The sequence below is a fragment of the Dromiciops gliroides genome, chromosome 1, assembly GCF_019393635.1.
Source record: "Dromiciops gliroides isolate mDroGli1 chromosome 1, mDroGli1.pri, whole genome shotgun sequence".
Taxonomy (NCBI): Eukaryota; Metazoa; Chordata; class Mammalia; order Microbiotheria; family Microbiotheriidae; genus Dromiciops; species Dromiciops gliroides.
In genome coordinates, this window is record NC_057861.1 from 362,503,471 (window position 1) to 362,527,244 (window position 23,774).

Genomic DNA, 23,774 nt, shown 5'->3' on the forward strand with positions numbered 1-23,774 from the left:
GCAAAATGGCAGCAGCAAATGTAAGAAGTGTGATAGCCATGCTCTGTTGGGCAAAGGAAAGTGCTACCAACTCCAACTCCTTACCTGGGTAGCATTAAACTCCATAAAGGTGGGGCAGCTAGGTGGCGCAGTGGATAGCGTACTGGCCCTGGATTCAGGAGGACCTGAATTCAAATCCGGCCTCAGACACTTAACACTTACTAGCTGTGTGACCCTGGACAAGTCACTTAACCCCAATTGCCTCACCAAAAAAACAAAACAAAACAAAAAAACTCCATAAAGGTTATCGAGCTAGATGTCCTTTTTATCCATGGAAGGAGATAAGAAGAATGTATTAGCGAAAAAAAAATTTGAAAGTGTTCACAAACCTCTCCCACTAGGATTCTAATATAGCCATGTTGTTAACAGGATAAGTATATGTGCATAGCTTTCCTCCTAGTCCTTGGACAATAGCTGTGTGACTTTGGGCAAGTCATTTAACCTCAGTTTATCTCATTTTCATTAAGAACAAAATGGATATGATGAAAGCACACTATCTCCCAAAGTTTTGTGAGGGCCAAATGAGATAATATTTGTAAAAAGTGTTCAGAATAGTGCTTGGCACATAGTAGGCACTATACAAATGGTATTATCCTTATTCTTTTTTTTCAGGGCAATGAGGGTTAAGTGACTCACCCAGGGTCATACAGCTAGTAAGTGCCAAGTGTCTGAGGCCGGATTTGAACTCACGTCCTCCTGAATCCAGGGCTGGTGTTTTATCCATTGCATCACCTAGCTGTGCCCCTATTATCCTTATTCATACTCATTTTTATTCTTTTTGATTGATATTATTGGTCAAGGCTGAGATTTAGAAAGCAAGTTATTCAGAGGAGCTAGCTTTTGTAGGGATAAAAAGATAGAGACCTATACTATATTATCCTTTAGGAGGTCAGCAGCTGGAGTCAACACTTGCTGCTGAATATTTTGGAGAGTGAGAAGGATTAGTGTAGTTGGCATGTGGTCTTTCTGATATATGCCTATAATATCAACAGAAATGACAGCCAAGCCTTTTATGTTTAGACTAGTGCCACATCTATCTGCATATGTGTTTCTGAGTCCTGGAAGATGGGAAAGGCATGGACGTTCTCAGTGTTATCACTCAGTTGAACAACCAGATGAAGGGAGCCTACTTCTTAGCTATGATCTGAGCTGTGAAGGACTTAGAGAGAAAGAAAAAAGCAATGATCAAATCAGCTGTCATAAATGCCAGCCCAAGGAGGCTATGAAATTTTGGTGTACAAAGAAAAAACAAGATAGAATGGGACAGTAACACCACTTCTATAAAAATAATTTTCCAACAAGCCACCTAGGTGGTCAAATGCACTGGATAGGGGCTTGAGTTGGTTATTATATCCACATGGAATGCAAGTATAATCGTAATTCCAGAGTTGAGTGGGATATAGAATGTAATGCTACAGACAAGATTTTCTTCTCAGTAGTTAAAAAAATACTATTTTGGATACTTCCAACCTATTAAAAGCACATATAAAAATATGTATGTTTAGTTTGATGTAGTGGAAAGATTTGGAGTCAAAGGACTGTGTTCAAATGGAAACTTTCTCACTTATTAACTGGTATGACCTTGGATAAGTCACTTAGTTTTCTGAGAATAATTTCCCTTATCTGCAAAAATGAAAGGGTTAGATGAAACAATGTCTAAGATCCTTCTAAAATTCCACTTCTAAAATTCAACATCCTATGTGATATACACATGTTCAGATAATTCAGTCTCATTATAAATATGGACTAATCCTGCTTAACCTGCTTTTCTGAACTGCTAATTATTGTACTTGTTCGTTAAAACAGATGTGCTCTTAAATAACATCAATTAGTTTCGTTCCAGGGTTTTTATTTGTTTAGTCATTTTCTGTCATTTCCAACTCTTCTTGACCCCATTTTTTTTTTGTCAAAGACACTGGAGTGCTTTGCCATTTCCTTCTTCAGCTCATTTTACAGATGAGGAAACTGAGATAGAGTTAAGTGACTTGCCCAGGGTTGTACACGAGTAAGCGTCTGAAGCCAGATTTGAATTCAGGAAGATGAGTCTTCCTAACTCTAGGCTCAGCACTCGATCCACTGTTCTACCTAATTGCTCTTAATTTCAGTTATAATTAGTATTTGAAAGTAATATTTGTAGAAAAAATTTAATTCAGACTTTTTACTAATTAGTCTACATTAGTGGTCATATTTACATAATTTTATTTTGAATTGGTTCTGTGCAGACATTTTCATGACAAGGTTCTGCCATTTACTAGCAACGTAATCTTGGGTAAATAACTTACTACTATTATCCTTAGTTCCCTAATCTATAAAAAGAAAAAATAATATTTGTACTACCTACTTCATAGAGTTTTTGTAAGGTTTGTAAACACTTTGAAAATTGTAAAGTCCAATATAAATGAATTTTCCTTCCTTCGCTCTTTCCTTCCTCCCTGCCTTTTCTCCCTCCCTCCCTCTCTCCCTCCCTTCCTTCCTTCCTTCCTGTCTGCCTTTTCCCTTTCCTTCCTTCCTTCTTTCCTTCATTTTTCCCACCTTCCCTTTCTCCCTCCCTCTCTCCTTTCTTCCATGCATCTACAGATATTATATGCTTTAGATTTCTTAAAGAATTGAAATTTTGTGCTACAGATCATTACAGTCACAAGGATTGCAAGATATGGGACTGTAACCCCTTGTTTGTTAAAATAGTTTTGTTATTTATATTTAAAATAATATTGTTAAACTAGTTAGAAGGTAACTACTAGAATTTCAAAATGTGGGCTGGGAGGACCTCTTTCGCTTTCAGAGAAATATCTATATATTAGACAAGTAGTTATCACTAATCAAATCTATATTTCACACCTTATTTTTCTAGGCTCAGTTGAAACTATTGCCTGCTTTTTAGTCATCTCTTCTGAATATTAAACACTGAAAAAACTCTTTGTCAACCCTGCCCTTCTAGGTGGCAAGGATGAAATGTAAAAAACAAAAACAGTTTATAGATTAATAAACCCAAACTGTATGTACATGAAAATATGCAGACTATCTACAGCTTATTGGCACAGCCTAGGTTTGCCACCTGTTCTATCCTGTATCTGCTGAATAAATTAGATGGTCTCAGGGGAGTAGATGCAGCTGATTGGGTCTGCCTTGTTACTAAGGCAACCATTTTTCTCTCTGCTCTATGATTTAGACAGTACTTTAAAGCCCATCAGAGATTCCCCAGGCAGAAACATATGAAATTTTTCCTTTCTCTCTTTCTCCTTTTCTTAGTCAAGACAGTGGGGGATAGAAGTACTTAATAGATGCTCTTAGCAGGTTTATTTATTCAGACATTGCATTTCCTAGATGGAAAAACAAACAAATAAACTACAGTGTCAAGCCACAAAAGTAGGAAAATAAGAGCTAAATGTAATTACGCTAATAGAATTGCATGGTGCTCTAAAATATTTTCAACCTCAAATGGACTTCAAATCTTAGATATACACATTTTGAAAGTAATTAACTGAATTAAAAATAAAAGAGAGTATACATACATAAAGCTATTTATATTATTAATAACCTATTTTAGCCATGTTCATATCAAGGTCACCCCTTGGGCAGAGACAATGGGATGTGAATGAGTAAGACTTCAGGGTGGGCTTTATCAGATCCATCAAACCATTCTGAGATTCCCAGTGGGAATGGTGATTTATCTTTATTTCATAGACTAAGTGGTCATTCCCTGACTATGCCAAATGGTAGGAGGCAAGTATGGGGGAAAGATTTCGCTGACTGTGCACTCTAACAACATTTTCAGAAAAGCAGAACAGGTTGTGGCCTCTATAGGGCATTTGTGCCTAAGTATATCATTTTTCCTTGACTGTTAAATGAATACATTATCTCTTCTGCTGTCTCTTTTCCTTTCCCTCTTTTCAATTCTTGTCCCTTACTTACACACACACACATACACACAGACACAAACACATTTGCAAGTAAAAAAATGATAGTACTTGCTTCTTCACAAAAGGAGAATATCTGACATTTGGTGCGTAGCCACTGAAGTCAGTGGGGATATATTTGCTTTAGAAAGATCAGTAAACAAAACACCGATAATGAGGATTATGAAACATTTTTATCTAAATGAATAGTATGCTCTCCTGTCCTTTGATTAATTGAGTATTTTGAAATGTACAACCTAGCTCTTAGTTTTGTCAGATTCATCATGGTGTCAAGTTTTCTTCTTCTTACTATTTGTTATAGAAAATTGATTCATAATATGTGTCTTTCCTTTGCTATTTTTGATTGAGATCTTTTGACAAATGCTAGAATTCATTAAGCTGAAGTCTTAGATATATATCTGGGGTCTTTTAATATAGGGTTTTTTTTTGTACTTGATGATGCCAAATATAAAAGGTATGCCAAATATTCAGGGTGGTATAGTGATAAGGTCACAGGTTTTGATAATACTATAACTGTCAACCATAGAGTAATTAGCTGGACCCCATTTATGATTTCTCACTGACATTCATGTTTCATAACTTCTATGTTCTGAAATTATAAAGCTGGAGTTAGATTTTACAAGGTCAAGAGAAGACAAACATTCCTTTGCTATAATATACTATGCTGGGACCATTTAACCCTCACTATTCAATGTCTCATGATCCCTGGAACAAACAACAGCTAGGATGACAGGGGAAATATACTGCGTTTTTGTTTGTTTTGGCAAATACCCACCAAGTGACCACTGTTTATGAGAAGAGCTCACTTCTTTATTGGATGCTCTTTCTCAGGAAATAGAGGTAAGTAGATGAAGGAAGATGTATTTTAGGGGGAGATCTTATATATTGTATAAATATGTCACTGTTGCTTTTTATTAATTTTGTTTTTGCAAGTTGCTGAGAAAACACCTCTTTGTATGATGTCAACAATTCTGTTTAAAGGCAAACAACTTCTACGTATTTGGGAATTTGGAGGCTCACTTACTAAAAATGTGAAGAGTCTACCTATTTCCCCTTTTAAAATGTTGATATAATTTTTTCTCATCTCTAGTCTAGCACCTAGCCCAGTACCTAACACACAGTAGGTGTTTGATAAATATTTATTTATTGATTTGGGGTTTTGAAGTTTGTGTTCATGGCATTTGGTTTTAAGCTACCTGAATTAATTTAGCATTATTATTTTGCTTAAATTTAAAACATCGCCTGAGTGCCAACTGTATGTTAGGCAATGAGGTCTCTGGTAATAAGGAGTTAATGGCTAGACTGGATTATGTTACTGATTTAATGCATTAAATGTTATTTATGTGGTATGACCAAGTTAATGTGGACAGCATGGACTACCACAATGGCCTCTTCTTTGCTCTCTCTGCCTCAAGTATCTCTTTACTCCAATCTACCATCTAGATTGTCAAAGTGATTTTCCTTAAAGACTTGTCTAAGTATGTCCCTCCCCTATTCAATAAACTCCAGTAGGGGTCTATGGGATTTTCAGGGAGAACTAGCACCTCTGGTGTGAGGGCTTGTTGAGTTCTCTTTGGGGCTATTCATCCATTTTTGAAGTTCACCTTCACCCAACTCTTAGCTATGGCACCAAGAAGCTGTAGCATGTGTAATGACCATACCCAGTAAAACTCTCAGCAGATGTGTTAAACCAAATTGAAGATAATTTACAGGTCCCAAACCTGTTGATGAGTTAGGGTGATGTCTACTTCAACCATGTAAAGACCACCTCTGGTGGAACGGGGGGATGAGAAATCATTTGTACCAGGGCAATGAAGTTGGCAGAAGTAGGCATTATGGTCAGACACTGAAAATACCAAGGTCTTTCACTTCATCTTGGGCTATAGCTAGTCATCTTGACTTTCATTTTGCCACTGAATTTCTATGACTTGGGAAGAGAGAATGAGGCTGATGACTGTGCAACTCTATTGCACTTAAATCCGATTCACAAGGAAGTCAAGTCATCGTCCCAACGTGTCATAGGTTCTCTTCAAAAAAGGAAGGATAAATAAAACCAAACTCCCGTTTCTTTATTACCACTATATTACAAAATATACATTTCTCTATTTAACTTTAAAAATTCTTCACAACTTGCCCCCAAACAATCTTTCCAGACTTACTATACATTATTTTCCAATTAAACTGGTTTTCTCTCTATTTCTCATATGTGACAATCCATAGCACATCTTTGTGCTTTTGAATAGGACATTGTCCATATTTAGAGTGTACTCCTTGCTTCTTTTAGTTCACATCATAAAACTCCTCATTTCCTTCAAGACACAAGATCGTACTTTCTTCATGAAGCCTTTCCTGACCCAACCAAATGCTAGTGCCTTTCTTCCGAAATTACCTTATATTTAACTATTCGGCATTTGTATTATATTTGGTCTATATATTTTGTTCTTTACATATATGGATATATGTACAAGTTGTTTCTTCTGATAAACTGTAAATTCTTTGAGAGCAGAAGTTGTTTTAGGTTTTGCATTTGTATTCCCACCTCTAGCAAAATGCCTGTCATGCCATAGGTACTTAATAAACATTTGTTCATTGGTTCATATGGTTTAGGTCACCATTCTGTGGAAATTTACCACCAGCACAGATTTCTCATCTTTTCACCTGTAGGTATCCAAGCCCCAGTGGAGGCCTGCATTGACTTACTGTCAGGTACACTCTTTTGTTTTGATTGCAGACACCTTGACATAATTGCCCCATGTACTTGAATTCGTGACCTCTGTGTGGTCTGTTCCTGAACTATAAGACTTTCTTGAACCCACAGACCTTACTAGCTCCCCCAGATTCCTGGTCTCTTGCTTGTTTCTCATTACTAATATTTCAGTATTCCTCTAGAAACCTTGCTTGATCTATACTACAAATTTCCATTCTGGTTCTGCCATAACCACAGACTCTTTACCTTCCAACTTGCTGGCCTAGAGTCCTACATCTACCTGTCTTTCACAGTCCTGGAGTCTACTTGTTGATCTCTGGCAACAGAGGCCCTGTCCTTATAATGCAACAAGTGAAGAAGAAACAGTGACAAAATAACTGTGAATGTTCTTTAGCAGGGATATAGGCCTCTCTCCATTTCACATCATCATGAATTTCTAGAAGCAGGCTTGCAAAACATTCTCATAGGTCTTCTGAACGTGCTTCCAGGATTGGACCCACTGTGGCCAGTCCTCCATTGCTATTATACTGTTATTCTTATTATTACTATTATATTTTGTCCCTTCCAATTGGAAGATTATTCTCTTTGTTAGAGAAAACAAAAGCAAAATAGAAATAGATGGATTCTACTTTGCTATTATTAGAATCTTTTTTTTAATGAAAAAAAATTTTAAAATGTGTTTCCATCTGTTTTCAGATACTATCAGTTCTTTCTCTGCAGATGGGCTGCAATCTTCATAAGTCTTTCAGGGTTATATTGGATTGCCGCCTTGCTGAAAATAACCACATGCTTCCCAGCAGATCATACCCCACTATTGCTGTTATTTTGTATATAGTACATTTCACTCTGCTTCAGTTCATGTAGGTCTTTCTAGGTTTTCCTGATAGTATCCTCTTCATCATAACCTGTATATAGTACCTTACGCTTGACAGAGAATTTTCTTCACAAAAGCCCAGCAAAGCAGGTACCATACGTTTTGATATTATAATCAATCATCATAACTATTTCCCTCCATCCCACTCTCTTCCCATGACATTTACTCTATCTTCTTTTTACCTATTCCTCCTCAGAGGTGCCTTACTTCTGACTATCCTCTCCCTCACTCTGCACTCCCTTTTTTCACCCTTCCTTCCTTGTCCTCTTCCCCTCCTATTTTCCTGCAGGGTTAAATAGATTGCTCCACCCAACTGGGTATGAAAGCTATTCCCTCCATGAGCCCACTCCAATGAGATCAGGGTCACTGAGCTAATTCTGTGTTCTAAATTTTCCTTCCTCCCTCCCTCCTCAACCCTCTCTATGAAATCAAGCACTTCAATGTGTCATACTGGTGCAGGAATGCAGAACATCTTCATCTTCCTTGAAAGTGTTTTGCTTTTTACTGCTCTCTCCCCCAATCTGCCCTTTCCTCCTTCCCTTCTCCCCCACCCCTTTTCTCCCTCCCCACCCCCCAGGGCAAAAATATATTACTATATCTACTTGAGTATGTATGTTAGTCCTTCTTTGAGCCAATTCTGATGATATTAAGGTTCACTCACTCCCCAACTCCTTCTCCCTCTTCTACTCTCCTCCATAAGCTTTCTTGTTGTTTCCTTCATGTGAAATACCTCTCCCCAGACCATCTCTCCCCTTCTCCCTCCCCCAGTTTATTCCTCCTAAACCTCAACCCTATTTTAATGATGTCATCATGGATTAGTTAGGTGGCACAGTGGACAAAGCACCAGCCCTGGACCCAGGAGGCCCCGAGCCCAAATCCAACCCCAGACATAAGACACCCCACCCTGTCTGCCCTTCAAAGAATGAAACAAATGCTTTACAGATATCATCCCTTCATATTCAGTTCAACCCTGTCTTCTGTGAATTTCTTGTGAAGAATTTTTGTTTTGTTTTGTTTTGTTTTTTGGTGAGGCAATTGGGGTTAAGTGATGTGCCTAGGGTCACACAGCTAGTAATTGTCAAGTGTCCAGGGCCAGCGCTCTATCCACTGCGCCACCCAGCTGCCCCTGAATTTCTTACTGAGATAGTTCTTATGATTTCAAAGTATTATCTTCCCATGTGGGAATGTAAACAGTTTGATCTTTTAATATCCCTTATGAAGTCTTTTTCCTGTTTACCTTTTTATGTTTCTCCAGGATCTTGTATTTGAAAGTCAAATTTTCTATTCAGTTCAGGTCTTTTCATCGCAAATGCTTGAAAGACCTCTTTCTCATTGAAATCCCATTTTTGCCTCTGAAAAATTATACTCAGTTTTGCTGGGTACGTGATTTTTGGCTGAAGTCCCAGTTCCTTTGCCCTCTGGAATATCATATTCCATGCCCTTCAGTCCTTTAATATAGAAGCTGTTAGATCTTGCTTTATCCTTATTGGAGATCCACAGTATATGAATTCTTTTTTTTCTAGCTGCTTGCAGTATTTTCTCCTTGACCTGGGAGTTCTGGAATTTGGCTATAATATTCTTGGAGGTTGTCCTTTTGGGATCTCTTTCAGGAGGTGACCGGTGGATTCTATTTCTATTTTAGCTTCTGCTTCTAGAATATCAGGGCAATTTTCCCTCACAATCTCTTGGAGGATTGTATCTCAGCTTTTGTTTTGGTCATGGTTTTTCAGGTAGTCCAATGATTTTCAAATGATCTCTCCTAGATTTATTTTCTACGTCAGCTGCTTTTCCAAGGAGATATTTCACATTGCCCTCTATTTTCTCATTCAATTGGATTTTCTTTACTGTGTCTTGGTTTCTCATAAGGTCACTAGCTTCCATTTGTTCAATCCTTATTCTTAGGCAGTTATTTTCATCAGACAGTTTTTTAATCTCCTTTTCCATTTGGCTTTTCAAACTGTTGACTTTTATCTCATGACTCTCCTGTATCGCTCACATTTCCCTTTCCATTCTTTCCTCCTTTTCTCTACCTCTTCTTTCTATTTCTTCTACTTTCTCTTCAAAGTCCCTTTTGAGAGATTCCATGGCCTGAGACCAGTTCATACTTTTCTTGGAAGCTTTGGATGTTGGAGCTTTGACCCTGTTATTATCTTCTTCTGAGGTTGTATTGTGGTCTACCTTACCCCCAGAGAAGTTTTTGATGGTCTTTTGCTTTCTCTGTCTACTCATCCTGGCTTACTATTTATTGGCTTTTAACTCCTTCTTAAAGTGTGGCACTGCTTCCAGGACACACAGTTCAAGCTACAGCATGGCCCGGGTGATGGTTGGGCTTCTTCTCAGCCTGCCTGTCCTTACTTTCATTTGATTTTAAACTCTCTACTGGGGGGTGGGGTGGGTGGGTAGGGCTGCTTCTTGGCTCCACTCCTGTTCTTAGCTTCAGAGGGTCACAGGTGTTTTGGGTTGGGGGGGGGCAGGCTTTAATCTCACCTGGCCTGTTCTCCGTCCGGGGATAACCTCAGGCCTATTTACTAAGAAACCAATCAGCAAAGCTTTCTGTGGGGTGTGGTTCTCAGCTTTCGATGAGACTGCTCCCCTCCCCGACCTGGGTCTCCTGCTGCTCAGGATTACTTCCTGGTTGCCCACTGGGGTGGGACAGTCAAATCCTTCCCCCCAGTGCACTGGTACCCCTGCACTTACCCCCCCCCCCCCTTCCTGCCCCCGCCCCGGGCCAGCCGTTCAGTCTGACCACACGCTCCTTTCCAGAAGACGCTGGTGCTGCAACTGATTCCGAGGCACTGGGGCAAATTCCTCTGGCGGGTGTCTGGTGTGTCAGCCCGATTGCGGGGTTAGGCTTTATTCGTGACCCAGCACGGCCCCCTGAAATCTATCTATAGCTGGAGAAAACTCTCAGCCCGTATTCTTGTGTGTTTCTCTGTCTCATGGGTTCTTTTATTGCTATTTTTGGGGTTATTGTATCAGGAGCCCGGTGAGTTTAATGTCTTTCCTCTGCCATCTTGGCTCCGCCCCCTATTATTAGAATCTTATACCTCATAAATAGTGATCCTACCCACGTTCTTTTCAAATTGCACCAACAAAATTTGAAAAACACTTAGCCTAATCTAATTTTCATAATCTCCCAACATTATTCTCATAGAATTTAGATACTTTTTTTGGTATTAATTATCAGATACCTTCCCTCTCTTCTGTTGTCTGTCATTTTAAAATCTCAACTTGCCAATGAACTCCAGATAACCCCCATCCATTTTTTTTCTTTATTGGAATACTTTGGGACTGTCATTCAATTAATCAACAAGCATTTGTCAAGCATTTATTATGTGTCAGGAACTGTGCTAATTATTGGAGATACAAAGAAATGCAAAAAATACTCCAACTCTCCAGGAAAATACATTCTTATAGGGGAGACAACATGGAAATAACTAGGTACATATAAGAGATATACAGAGTAGATAGAAGGCAATTTGAGAGAAGAATCATTAGAAGTTTCAGGCACTGGGAAAAGTCTTCTGAAGAAGGGCTGATTTGAACTCAGTCCTTAAGGAAGCCAAAGAAACTAAGAGTCAGAGATGGGTGGAACCTTCTAGCCATGGGGAGTCATCAATGAAAAGGAACAGATAAACGAGCAGGACTGTTGCTGGATTATAGAATAAATGGAAAAGAATAAATAGTACAAAGACTAGGAAGGTAGGAAGTAGATATAGTATAAAGAACTTTAAATGCAGAGGAATTTACAGTTGATCCTGGAGGCAAAAGGGAGCTGCTGGAGCTCCTGGAGAAGAGGGATGATATTGTCAGACCTGTGATTTAGAGAAATCACCATGGCTATGGGGTGGAGGATTGATTAAAGTGGGGAGAGCCTTGAGGCTGGGAGAGCAATTAGAAGGCTATTGCAATAGCCCATGTGATGAAGCCCCCAAAGTAGGATTGTGGTTGGGTGAGTGGAAAGAAGGCAATGTCTAAGGGAAATACTGCTGTATTGTTATATCAGGCTTGAGTGTTTGCCATCCTCCTTGAGTGAATTTCCCATTAGAGTCACAAGTCATGGGCTCCTACCTACCTTTTCTCTGAGTTCTTTGACATATGAGTTCATAAATTCTAGGCTTCATACCAAGCCAAGGCTTGTGCTCCCTTCCAGCTCTACTACAAATTCTAAAATGACATGTCCACTGTTTGTCATGGTTTCTGCCATTTATACTTAGAAAACCCTTCCTTTCTTATTAGTAAAAATTATATCCAAAACAGCAATTCCTCTCTTCCCCCTAGCTTTTTCTAACCTTAACATGATATTGTTAGTTAATCTGGGAGGTATAAAATGATACCTCAAGTTTGTTTTAATTTTCATTTCTCTAATCAATAATGATTTAGAGATTCTTTATATGACTATAAATTATTTTTATTTCTTCATTGGAAAACTGCCTGTTCATATCCTTTGACCATTTATCAATTGGGGAATGACTTGGATTCTTATACATTTGACTAAGTTCTTTATGTGAGATACTTAAGATATGAGACCTTTATCTGAGAAACTTTGAATTTTTACCCAAATTTCTGCTTTGCTTCTGATCATGGTGACATTTGTTTTATTTGAACAAACTTTTAAAATTTAATGTAATTGCAATTATTAATTTTACACCTAACTTTGCTCTCCTTTTTATTCATATATTTTTTGCCCATTCATAAATCTGATAAATGATATATCTAGTTGTCTTGTAATATCTCTCTTTATATCTAGGTCATGTATTCATTTTGACCTTATTTTGGTAAATGGTGTAAATCAAGTTTAGACTCACAATTGGATTATTTCAATGCTTTTAATTACTTTAGACTATCTGGGTACACAACAATTTTACAGCATTTGTATGTATAACTTTAGATCTGAAGTACAGATTTAGAATTAGATGGAACCCGAGAGATCATCTAGTATGGTTCATTATTTGAACAGGAAAATGAGGCTCAGATAAAGAAGCTGGGTTCAAGGTCTATGGATAGTAAGTGGCATTGCTGGGATTTGAACTTAGGTTTTCTGTCTCTAAATCTAATATTCTTTTCACTATATCACATTCTAGAGATTTGAAGTTAGTGGAACTGGGCTTGAATCCTGTCTTTATTCCTTACTTTGAGTGAATCAGATAATGTCTTTGAACAACCCTAGTTTCCTCATCTTCAAAATGGTCCCTGTAGTACAAACTTTACAGGCTTATCATGAGGGGGCAATGATATAATGTAAGTAAAGCATATTGCAACCATAAAATATTGCATCAATTATTATTAATATTATCATTACCTTTTTGATCCCTTGGGCAAGTCATTTAACCTTGTAGGACTTCAAACATAAAATGAAAAAAGGAATGCTATCTAAAGTCCCTTCCAGTCCAGAATCCTGTAATCCTATGAAACAGAACCCATTATTTGTAGTTCATCCTTCATTTCAAAAAGGATCAGTGACATCATGGAGGGGTCTTGACTTGTCTGTGAATTGGATTTGTGAGGCTAAGTTGCACAAAGTCGTCAGCTTCACTCTCTCTTCCAGAGTCATCATGTGCTTGGGAGAGACATCCCCTTAACTCACTGATAGGTTTGGGAACTGTTGGTTACCCTCAATTAGGTTTAGCACAACTGCTGAGATGGTATTACTGGGGTGTGGCACATGCTACTGCATCTTGGAGTCACAGATGAGTTGGGTGGTAGGTGGTTACCAAAGGTGGATGAATAATAAGGGCTCAGCAAGTGCTCACACCAGAGGTGTAAGTCCTCCTTGAATACCCTGTACACTCCAGTACTCCCTGTGTACCCCATATACCTCACCCAATATTTAGAGTAGTGTTAGTATAGATGGTGGTAGCAGATTCAACATAGAACCAGAAAGAGAACCCACTTTAGGACAAGCTGTAGTAGTCATTCCATAGGTAACAGAGTGCAGATTTGACAATTTCCCATTATAATAGATATGGAAGAAACTCAATTTTACATTTTACAAGGTTATTAACCATGGTCACTTTTGTTTATCACCACAATGTCATTATTGGCTGAGAATCACTAGTCAAGATTTTGTTTTAGATGATTCTTTTTCCCTTTTTAAAATTCTTTCTTAACTATATCTTGAAATGTACTGCTTTATCATATACAATACCCAGTAGTTTAATCAATAAAAAGAGTTGTGATGGGTAAATATTTCATTATAATAAACTTACACCAATATTTTCATATCAGAAAGTTTCAGCTATTCATTTTCAGATATTTTCAGGTAACAATCTTTATTATTTCTCTTTATGGATGGAGAAATAGAAGCTTCAAATTTTAAATGCCCAGTTCAAGGTGGCCTAGCACATCATTGGTCAAGATGAAAGGTAGTTTTCCATCTCAATGTACTGGTCATCCATCCTCATGATTCCATTGTGTTTGTAGTTATCCTATAGATCTGAAATCTTAGTGCCTTAATTTGTCATCCCAGCTCACATTCCAAGCCAAGAAAAAAGAGCTTATTTTTCACTTGGATGAGAAAATAATACATGGAAAGATGATTCTGGAAATTTAGTAGGTGACATTTTCTTTTGTGTCCCATATGGAACTTTGCATAACACTAGAGGCATGGTACTGCCAGGAAGTACTTCCTCTTGGGTGAGAAATAGGACTAGATTTTTATTGGCCTTAAAATCTCTATGGCACTCTTTGTAAGAGCAAGTATGTGAATGCTGAGTATTCCACCCAGATTTTAATATAAGTTGTAAATAAAAACCTCTTGCTTCATTTGGTTTGAGCACAAGTGTTTATAGACTACTAGTAAGAGCCTGATTAGCTCCACATCAATAGAATTTGGGCTTTCCAATCACAGCATGTGGCCACATTGGAATGAAATTAGCATTAGATTACATTAGATTACAGACAATTTGCCTCCTTGAAGGTTTGGTTAACTAAATGTTATTTTATTTTATTTTTTTTATAGAATTAACTGGCTTAAGCTCACCTCAAACCAGACAGCTAACAAGAATTGTGGTGACCTTGAACATATTTCCCTGTATGTTAAATTTAGATAGAAACAAATGAAATAATAGTTTCTCTTTAACCATATAATCTAGATTTTAGAGCGTTATATACTATAATTAGGGCAGGTAATAAGTTGGCAAAAAAGGAAATAGGAATGACTTTCCTCTTTTTAGATCTTGTGAAGCAATAGGAGGACCACCATTCAAAGTCTAAGGATCACTATTAGGAGACTTTGGGCAAGTCACTTAATATCTCTGGGCCTCAATTTCCTCATTTTAAAAACAAGTGGGTTGAACTAAGTGATTTCTAAGGTCTCTTACAACTCTAAATCAATGATAATAAGCACACACACATTCATACTTTAACACACTTTTTCTCTCTCTCACACAAAGATATACACAGATACACACTCACACATATATTTTCTTTCTGTCTTACACACACACACACACACACACACACACACACACACACACACACACACACACCACAGAATGGCCTTGGGAAGATGGGGCACAAATTTTAAGTACAATGGTAGTGAAGTGCATATGTAGGGAGCACATTTGGCTAAGACTTCATATTACTCTGGCACTTTAGGTCCCAGCATCCTTTCTCTGTGCAGTCGTCTCTGCAGCTCAACACTTGCATTCCAGGGCTAGTGTCTTCTTGAGTACATAATAGGTCTTGTTTGTTGTCAGGGGTTTTGCTTGTTGTAAGCGACTTTCTCCTCTGAATGACTGTCTCTTTGCATTGGTGTCTATCTGGAATGTATGTATGTCTCTGTTCCTTGCTGGATGCACACTCTCTCACTGGTAGAAAATCTGCATTCCAAAGTGACATAACTAATGAAAGGAGGCTTATGGGGAGAAAAGAGAAATTCTCTCTTCTCAGCCCTAACACCCTGAATGGTTCCTTTTCAGGGACCTGGTTCTTCCTCCACTCCTGGCTACCTGCTTGCACTGTGGAATTGACTCTCAAATTACTGAATTGCTTATTTTTCCCCCCTTCCAAATATAGGCCCCAGGGTAATGATTGATTCTCTCAGACAATCTCTAGATACTTTCCACTGGATCACCTTCCTTCTTCTAATGTGCAAAACCCTACAATTCCCTCAAGGAACATCTTGATAACTTATGTGGGAAAACTCTGTGATATATCATGTTCCATATACATTATAAAATATCCAGAAATAGACGGTTAAAAAAGGATGATATAAGGATGAAATAATATTTGGTCCTAGAGTCAATAGGCATTTACCAGAGTTTATTGAGAACAGTGACTTGGTCACATCTTCAGTATATAAAAATAACTGGCAGCTGTGAGAAGGATGGATTGGAGAGGAGAGACATTTTAGTGAGGGAGACTACTTACTAGAGAAAAGGAGATAGATGGGAAAGATATTATGAAAGAAGAAATGAAAGATTTGGCAATTAATTGGATATATAGGAGAAGAGTAAGAAGTTAAAGATAGCGCTGAATTCCACATAAAATGGGAATTTTGGAAGAAAATCAAGACAGGAGAGTCATCTAAGATAAAGCTCACAACACAACCATGTCTGCTCATCTCATGAGATTCATGGCCCTGCCCAAAATGAAACATGGTGGGTATCTTACTCTCTAGTCACTAGCCTCAAGTTCAGAACCTATCCTTCAAATGTGGCTACAAACATGAGGTAGTCTGGAAGGAGGGGAAATATGTATGGTAGGGAAAAGGAGGAAATTTAACCAGTGGTTTTGGTGTAGCCTCTTTTGTTGGTGCGTTAGTAGTAAGAAACCTCCAACCGTTTTGAAGGCAGGGAGGTTAGTAGTTTGCAAAGAAGTGGGTGGAAACAGAGAAGAAATGCAGCACCTACCTGCCTCAATTTATGACCAAGAAATGGAAAGAGGTGTGTGTGTGTGTGTGTGTGTGTGTGTGTGTGTGTGTGTGTGTGTGTGTGTATGTGTGTGCGTGGTTGGGAAGATGGCAAGATGGACTCACTGACTAGGCCCTGGCATTTTGATGATGGATCAGTACTTAAAACTTAGTCTACAGTCAATTATTTAGAATGGATTGAGTTGAATTTTCACTCAATCACCCAAGGATCAGGACAACTTAGCCCCAGGGCTAGGTATGATGAATGAAATAATTCCTTGGCTTCTCTCTTGCTCCATCTCTCCCAGACTTGTCCTTTCATTGTTTTGGGAAATAAGGGGAGCACCAACAGTACTTAACGAGGCAAAGAGGAATAAGGAGAGGAAAAAGGAGAGAAGGGTTGAGACTCTTGAGTTGTTGTTTTTTTAACCCAAATATAGTTCTTGCTTTCAGTTCTAGATAAGTAGAGACTTTTTTTCTCCCTTGAGGAACAAATGTTAGAGGGGAAAATGCAGATGGCATAAAAAATTCAATACCCATAATAATACTAATAAAACCTGTATTTGTCATAAAAATCTCTTAACTGCTCACTAGAAAATAGCAATGTTACAGATGCAGATCAACTGGATTTTATAAAACAGATTTATTTTTTCTTATTTCATAATGCATATCAGAGTTTGGGGATTTCAGCAGTCATGCAGTTGAACAGAATTTAAATAACATTATGGCTTTGTATATTAATTTGCAGAAAATTGGGTTCTCCTGGCAGCATATTAAGTCATCTATTATTTATACATTAAATTTCCTTTTTTTCTAGCTATCCTCTATTGGAGTTAATCTTGTTTATATTTTTAAAGGTCTTATGCTTCATAAAGGCTTTGAAAATTATAATTAAATATCCTACCTTAGCTAATTTAAATGCTAGAGCAAAATCTATTTCAGCAAAATTCTGAATCCCATGAGAATATTTTGTCTTTAAAAATCCATAGACAATATAATCCTCAATGAAATAATTTCTTCCTTTGTGAATTTCTCAAAGATGACCTTTTGAACACTGTTATCATGGTTTAAGAATCTTGGATACATTTCTACTATACCATTATTCTGATTTTCTCATTTTTTAGCTTACCTCTGAGAATTTTATCTAATTCTTATTGCCTCAGACAGATTTTGATTATTAAAAATTTTCTGTTCTGTTTTATTATATAGTGAGGAGTACCTGGGGACAGTGATTATAGATGCAAATATAAAGGCTTAGAAAAGTATTTCATCTACATTTTTGCTCAATTGTTTTTCAATCATATTTACTCTTTGTGATCCCATTTGGGGTTTTCTTGGCAAAGATACTGAAGTGGTTTGCCATTTCTTCAGCTCATTTTACAGATGAGGAAACTGAAGCAAAAGGGTTAAGTGACTTGCCTAAGGTTACATATCTACTAAGTGTCTGAGGCCAGATTTGAACTGAAGAAGAGAGTCTTCCTGATTCTGGGTCCAGTACTCAATCTACTGGGCCACCTAGCTGCCTATTTACATTACAATGGAGTTAAGCTTTATAATAAATTATACAAGCATCTATGCTGAGACAGTGGTAGAGAGATGAAAAATGAAGCATTTCTTGCCCTTAGTTTACATTAAGGTAGGAAATACATACACAAGTAGCTAAAGTACATGTAAGTATATGGTAACAAGACATGAGAAGTCAAACAGAATGGTTGGATAAATTCAAGGAGGGATGGATGCTCCTCTGTACCCTCTAGATGTCTACCATGTGTATCTTTTTTCCTCTTCAGTATCCAACTGTATCCTTATCATGAGTCTTCTAGAGAACATTCTCTGTGGAAGTTTTGCTTGGTACTCTTGCCCTGGGGTTGAGATTTATTGATTGGTGACTGAGTGAATAGAAACACACATAGCCCATTAACTTCTGTCACTTCATATTATTTCCATATTCTATATGCCATGTTTTCCAATCCCAATCAGTCACCCATATTTTCTAGATATCTTTTTGCCATTCATCCTATCTCCATGTATTCTTCCCTGCTAACCCCCAGCTTTCTACTTCTTTCTTTGCTATCAAATCAATTCCTTCCAGAAAAGGCATGTCAAATGACTTCCCTAGGGGCCCAATAGTCATTCTCACTTTTCAGAATCATAATGCTCTTTCTTGGTTACGATTCCCCTAAATGTGTTGTCTCCCCATTTAAAATGCTAGCAGAAGGTTTTTTAGAAGGGTGGGGGTGCAGATACCATAGTGAAAGATGTGCATTAGGAATATTTTGCAATAGAGATATCAAATACTTGGCCCCTAGCAACATGCCCAAGTGTGACTGAAACCAGATTAATATATAATCGGAAAATATTTAAACAAAATAAATAAAAACACAAGGGAACATAGATAATGGTAATATGTGTTTTGTTAAGTCAATATGTGGAATACAGGGATCCTCCCATATGGTTTCTATTTCTGTTTGGTGCCATTGGTATGAAGAACAAGTTGCTGATGGAAGATGCAGGCCTTAGTAGTCATACCAGTTATGTTAATTGTAAGAGTTCATTTGAGAGGTGACAAGGTATTTAGATACCAGCAGGAGAAGGGGGTTCAGGATAGAAGGGAGACATATACCTGAGGGACAATAAACCGGACTTGGCCACTGGTAAGATGTAGGGAGGGTGAAAGAAGAATCAGAATGACTCTAATGCTTTATGCTTAGATGGCTATAAAGATAATGATTCCATCAACAGAAATGTGAAATTTAGGAATAAGAGCAGGGTTTGTAGAGAAAATGATGAGCTCAGTTTTATTCATGTTGCGTTCGAGATTTGTTGGATATCTAGATTTCTAGCAGGCAGCTTGAAATAAATGATAAAAAAACTCAGGGAAGAGGTCTCCCCTGAAGACATGGATTTGATAATCATAAGGATGATATAGAGAGAGAGGAAAAAAGGAAGAGTTCTAAGAGCAAAGATATTCCCAAATGAACAAGTTGGGTCAACAACCATTAATCAAGCACCTTTGTATTATGCACTGTAATAAACACTGGAGTGAAAGTAAGAAAGATCTATTATAGAGTTAGAAAGAGAATTAGGAATGAGTTGGGCCACAGAAACCAAACAGGAGGGGTTTCTGAAAGTGTTAAATATTACAGGAAGATCAAGAAAGATGAGGGTTGAGAAGAAGCAATTTGGCAATTATGAAATCACTGGTGATCCTGCAGGGAGAAATTTCTACAAGGTAATGGTGTCAGAATGAGGAAAATGTAGGGAGTGAGGACGTGGGTATGATGAGGATGGACTACTTTTTCTGCAAGTTTAGAAGTAAAGGAGAAAAGCTTTTAAAAATGGATGGAAGGGGCCAGCTAGGTGGTGCAGTGGATAGAGCACCGGCCCTGGAGTCAGGAGTATCTGAGTTCAAATCCGGCCTCAGACACTTAACACTTATTAGCTGTGTGCCCTGGGCAAGTCACTTAACCCCAATTGCCTCACTAAAAAAATGGATGGAAGAAGATGAAGAATAATATGGGAAGTAAGCATTATATTATATTAAATCATTCTTTAGTTTATATGTTGGAAACTAGGAACTTTTCTCTTTCTGTGGCAACAAGTCCCACTAGAGTTATTCCTGTTTCCTGTTGCTGGAATGATATTACTTTTGGTGGGACCTTTCTTTTCTCTCACCCTAAAGATTTGGCAATATCATGTTATTTTCTGTTACCAACTCTCCTGTCATACCAACATTTCTATTATCATTGAAGACAGTACTATTCTCTCAATAACTGAGACTCATGATCTTAACTCCTCACTGAAAAAAAGCTCCACCTATCCAGTCTGTTGCCAAGTGTTATTTCTACTACTTTCATCATGAGTCTTGTTTACATTCTCTTCTCTCACTCCAACAGCTGCCATTCTGGTGTAGTCCCTCCTTGCATTATACTTTATTATTGCAATAGTTTTCTATTGCTTTAGGGAATGATTGGTCTCTCTGGTGCAATTCTTTTCTCACTTCAATCCATCCTACAAATAACTTTTAAAATGATTTTTCTTAAGCAAATGTCTGACCATGTCACCTTCCTCTTGCTCAATAAATTCCAGTGGCTCTCTGTTACCTTCCCTATTAAACATAAAGTCCTCTGGCATTGCAAATCTTCACAACCTAATACTTCTGACCTTTCTAGTCAGCTTAATCTTTCTCTCCTTTATGTACTGTATGATCCACCAACAGTGACATTCTTATTATTCCTTGTATGACTCTGGTGGGACTTGAACCCACAACTTTTGAATTCCTTCAGCTTTATTAGAAGTCCAGTGCACTATCCAGTGCACCAATGTGCTCACATGGTGGTCACAAGTGATATAAAGACAATCTCAAGGCTCTCTGAAGAAGTTTGGAATCAATTGTGAGACACAGGAGACACTGGCACAGAACCACCTAGCATGGTTTGCCCATATCAAAGAAGGAGCTGTGCTCTATGAGCAAGGCAGAATTGCAGCAGCTCAAAAGACATGTGAGATGTGCAAATTTGGAGAAATCTCTACCCCAAATATTCATATGGACTATTTGTGCCCAACCTGTGGTAAAGCGTTTCGAGCTTGTATTGGTCTGATCAACCACAGTCAGATACACTGTACTTTGACCCCAACATAGTGATATCACTTTGGTCCTCTTCAAGAATAGAGGACAACAACGAATTCTTTGTACATGATACTTAATCTCTCAACTTTATTGTCCTTCCTCACATCTGCCTACTTGTTTCTCTGGCTTTTTCAAAACTCAACTCAAATACCGTTTTCTCTAAGAGATTTAGCCTCCCAAACAAACCACCCCCTCCTAAAGTACCTTCTCTCTTAGATCATCTTCTACTTACTCTATATCTTATATGTAATATATAATATGTATGTATGTATACATATATGTATATATACAATGCATATTTTATATACATACTTATTATATATACACATATATGTAATGTGTGTATGTATATAAATCTATTGAATATTGTCTCATCCACTAGGGCAGGTAGGTGATACAGTATATGCAGGGTCAGACCTGGAGTCAGGAAGACTTATCTTCCTGATTTCAAATCTGGCCTCAAGCATTTACTAGCTGTGTGACCTTGGGCAAGACACTTAACCCTGTTTACCTCAGTTCCTCATCTGTAAAATGAGCTGGAGAAGGAAATGACAAACCACTCCAGTATATTTGCCAAGAAAACCCCCAAAATGAGGTCACAAAGAGTCAGACACAACTGACATGATTGAAGAACTATTCATCCCTAATTGATGTGAGTGTCTTAAGGGCAGGGAGGACATTTTTGTCTTTCTTTGTATTACTAGGACAGGGTCTGACATAGTGGAAGAACTTAATACATTCTTGTTGAGTAACTCACTAATGCCTGTGGTAAGACTCTACTACATTGACAAGCCAGGATTATGACCTCCATCACTTACCTTAGGAGTTATAATTTCATAAAATATTCACCATTTATCTTATATTGTTACTGATTTCTTCTCTTAACCAGCATCATGGCCCTTGTCTGCTATTTCTCTATGTTAAATTTCTGATTGTTGGCTAGCACTTGCATTCATGACTTAGAGCAGAAGGGGAAACCCTGGATGCATTATTGGACATTCATGTCCTTGCTTTTATTCAAGCTATTATTCATGGCCCATATCAAGTCTTATCTCTTAAAGAAAAACCAGAGAGCTATTAATGCTCAACTCTTGTTACACTTACAATCAGTGACAAAGGATTTAGACCTTAATTTTTATTTCATTTTTTCAGACTAGACTGTAAACTTCTTGAGGACAGGAACATTGGATCTTTATTTCTCCCACAGGTCAAAAGATTAGTCTGTCAACAGAATCAATGTATAATAGAAAGGTAGAAAAGGGAACTAACAGCTATAAGAGTTTCTTTCAATGCCTTTGAGGCTATGACCTTGTGCATTTCAGTCTTTGGATGAGTATTGAAATAGGAAGTTAAGGTCATAAAACCATTCAGTATTAAAGCTATAATTTTTGTAAATTCCATTCAATAACAGGCATTTGTCATTAAGCACCAAGGACCTTGTCCTAAGGACAGGAAACCAGAAACAAGGTCATCTGGTACAATTTAGATAGACAGGACTTGATTGTATCTGGCTTCACATCTCCATCATTGATCATTCACTCTAACAAGTACAAGCTGTGGCACTAGAGTTACAAAAAAAGGTAAAAGGCACTCTTAAGGCATAGCTTCTTTGAACAACAAAAACAACAACAATGAAAACAACCATTTGGGGTATGTGTTTGTATGTGTCAATGTTTTTGTGTATGTGTGCTATTGACTAATGAATTGAGTAGTCATTTATGTTTATCTCAAACAAGCATTGACAGCAGAAAACTGAATAACCAAATACTGTACCATAAATTATGAAAAACTGCAAGGAAGAAATCAATATGGAGTCTATTTTTTAGCAAACCATCCCTTTAGTAACCAGTCTTCTGTGAATCTTTTAGAAAAAGTACAGTAATCCTTCATGGTTAAAAAAAAAAATCAGATGCAGCAATTTATTTTTTCTTTCTTTCTTTTTTTTGGTGAGGCAATTGGGTTTAAGTGACTTGCCCAGGGTCACACAGCTGGTAAGTGTCAAGTGTCTGAAGTCAGATGTGAACTCAGGTCCTCCTGACTCCAAGGCCAGTGCTCTATCCACTGCGCCACAAAGCTGCCACCAAAGATGCAGTAATTTCAAAGGATACTCATGAAAGTTGTTTTCATTATCTCATACATGAGAGGTAGTTGTAGCTTAATGAATGAATAGAGAGTTGGCCTTCTAGCCAGGAAGAACTTGATTGAAGTCCCATCTCTGGCACACACTGGCTTGGTGAACCTGGAAAAGTTACTTAATATCTCAACGCTCTAAGGAAAATGTAAAACTGTAAGTTGTAAAGACAGTAAAGCCAACCTGGATCTACAGAGGAAATTTTCTCATCTGGGAATTCCTGATATCAATGAAGTTGCAGGTCAATTACATGTCCTTTTTCCTATATGTACAGGGTTGTACTGGTAAATATACTGGCACAAATGAATCCCTGAAAATGCAGGACACACATTCATATTTAAGCTGCATTTAACATTTTCTCCATCACTTTCTTAAATCTAGACAATAAAAACAAACAAAAACCCCAGTAAAACAAGTCCTGATTTATAACATTTACTGATTTATATATTTATGGTATATTAATCCATACCCATTTATTGAACACTTACTAAACACTCGATAATTTTTAAAAAGAAGAGAAAAACACAATCCCTTCCCTAATGGTGCTCAGATTATAATAGGAAAGACTACATGCAAGCAACTATGTACATATAAGATATATATAATACAAATTTGTATGTAT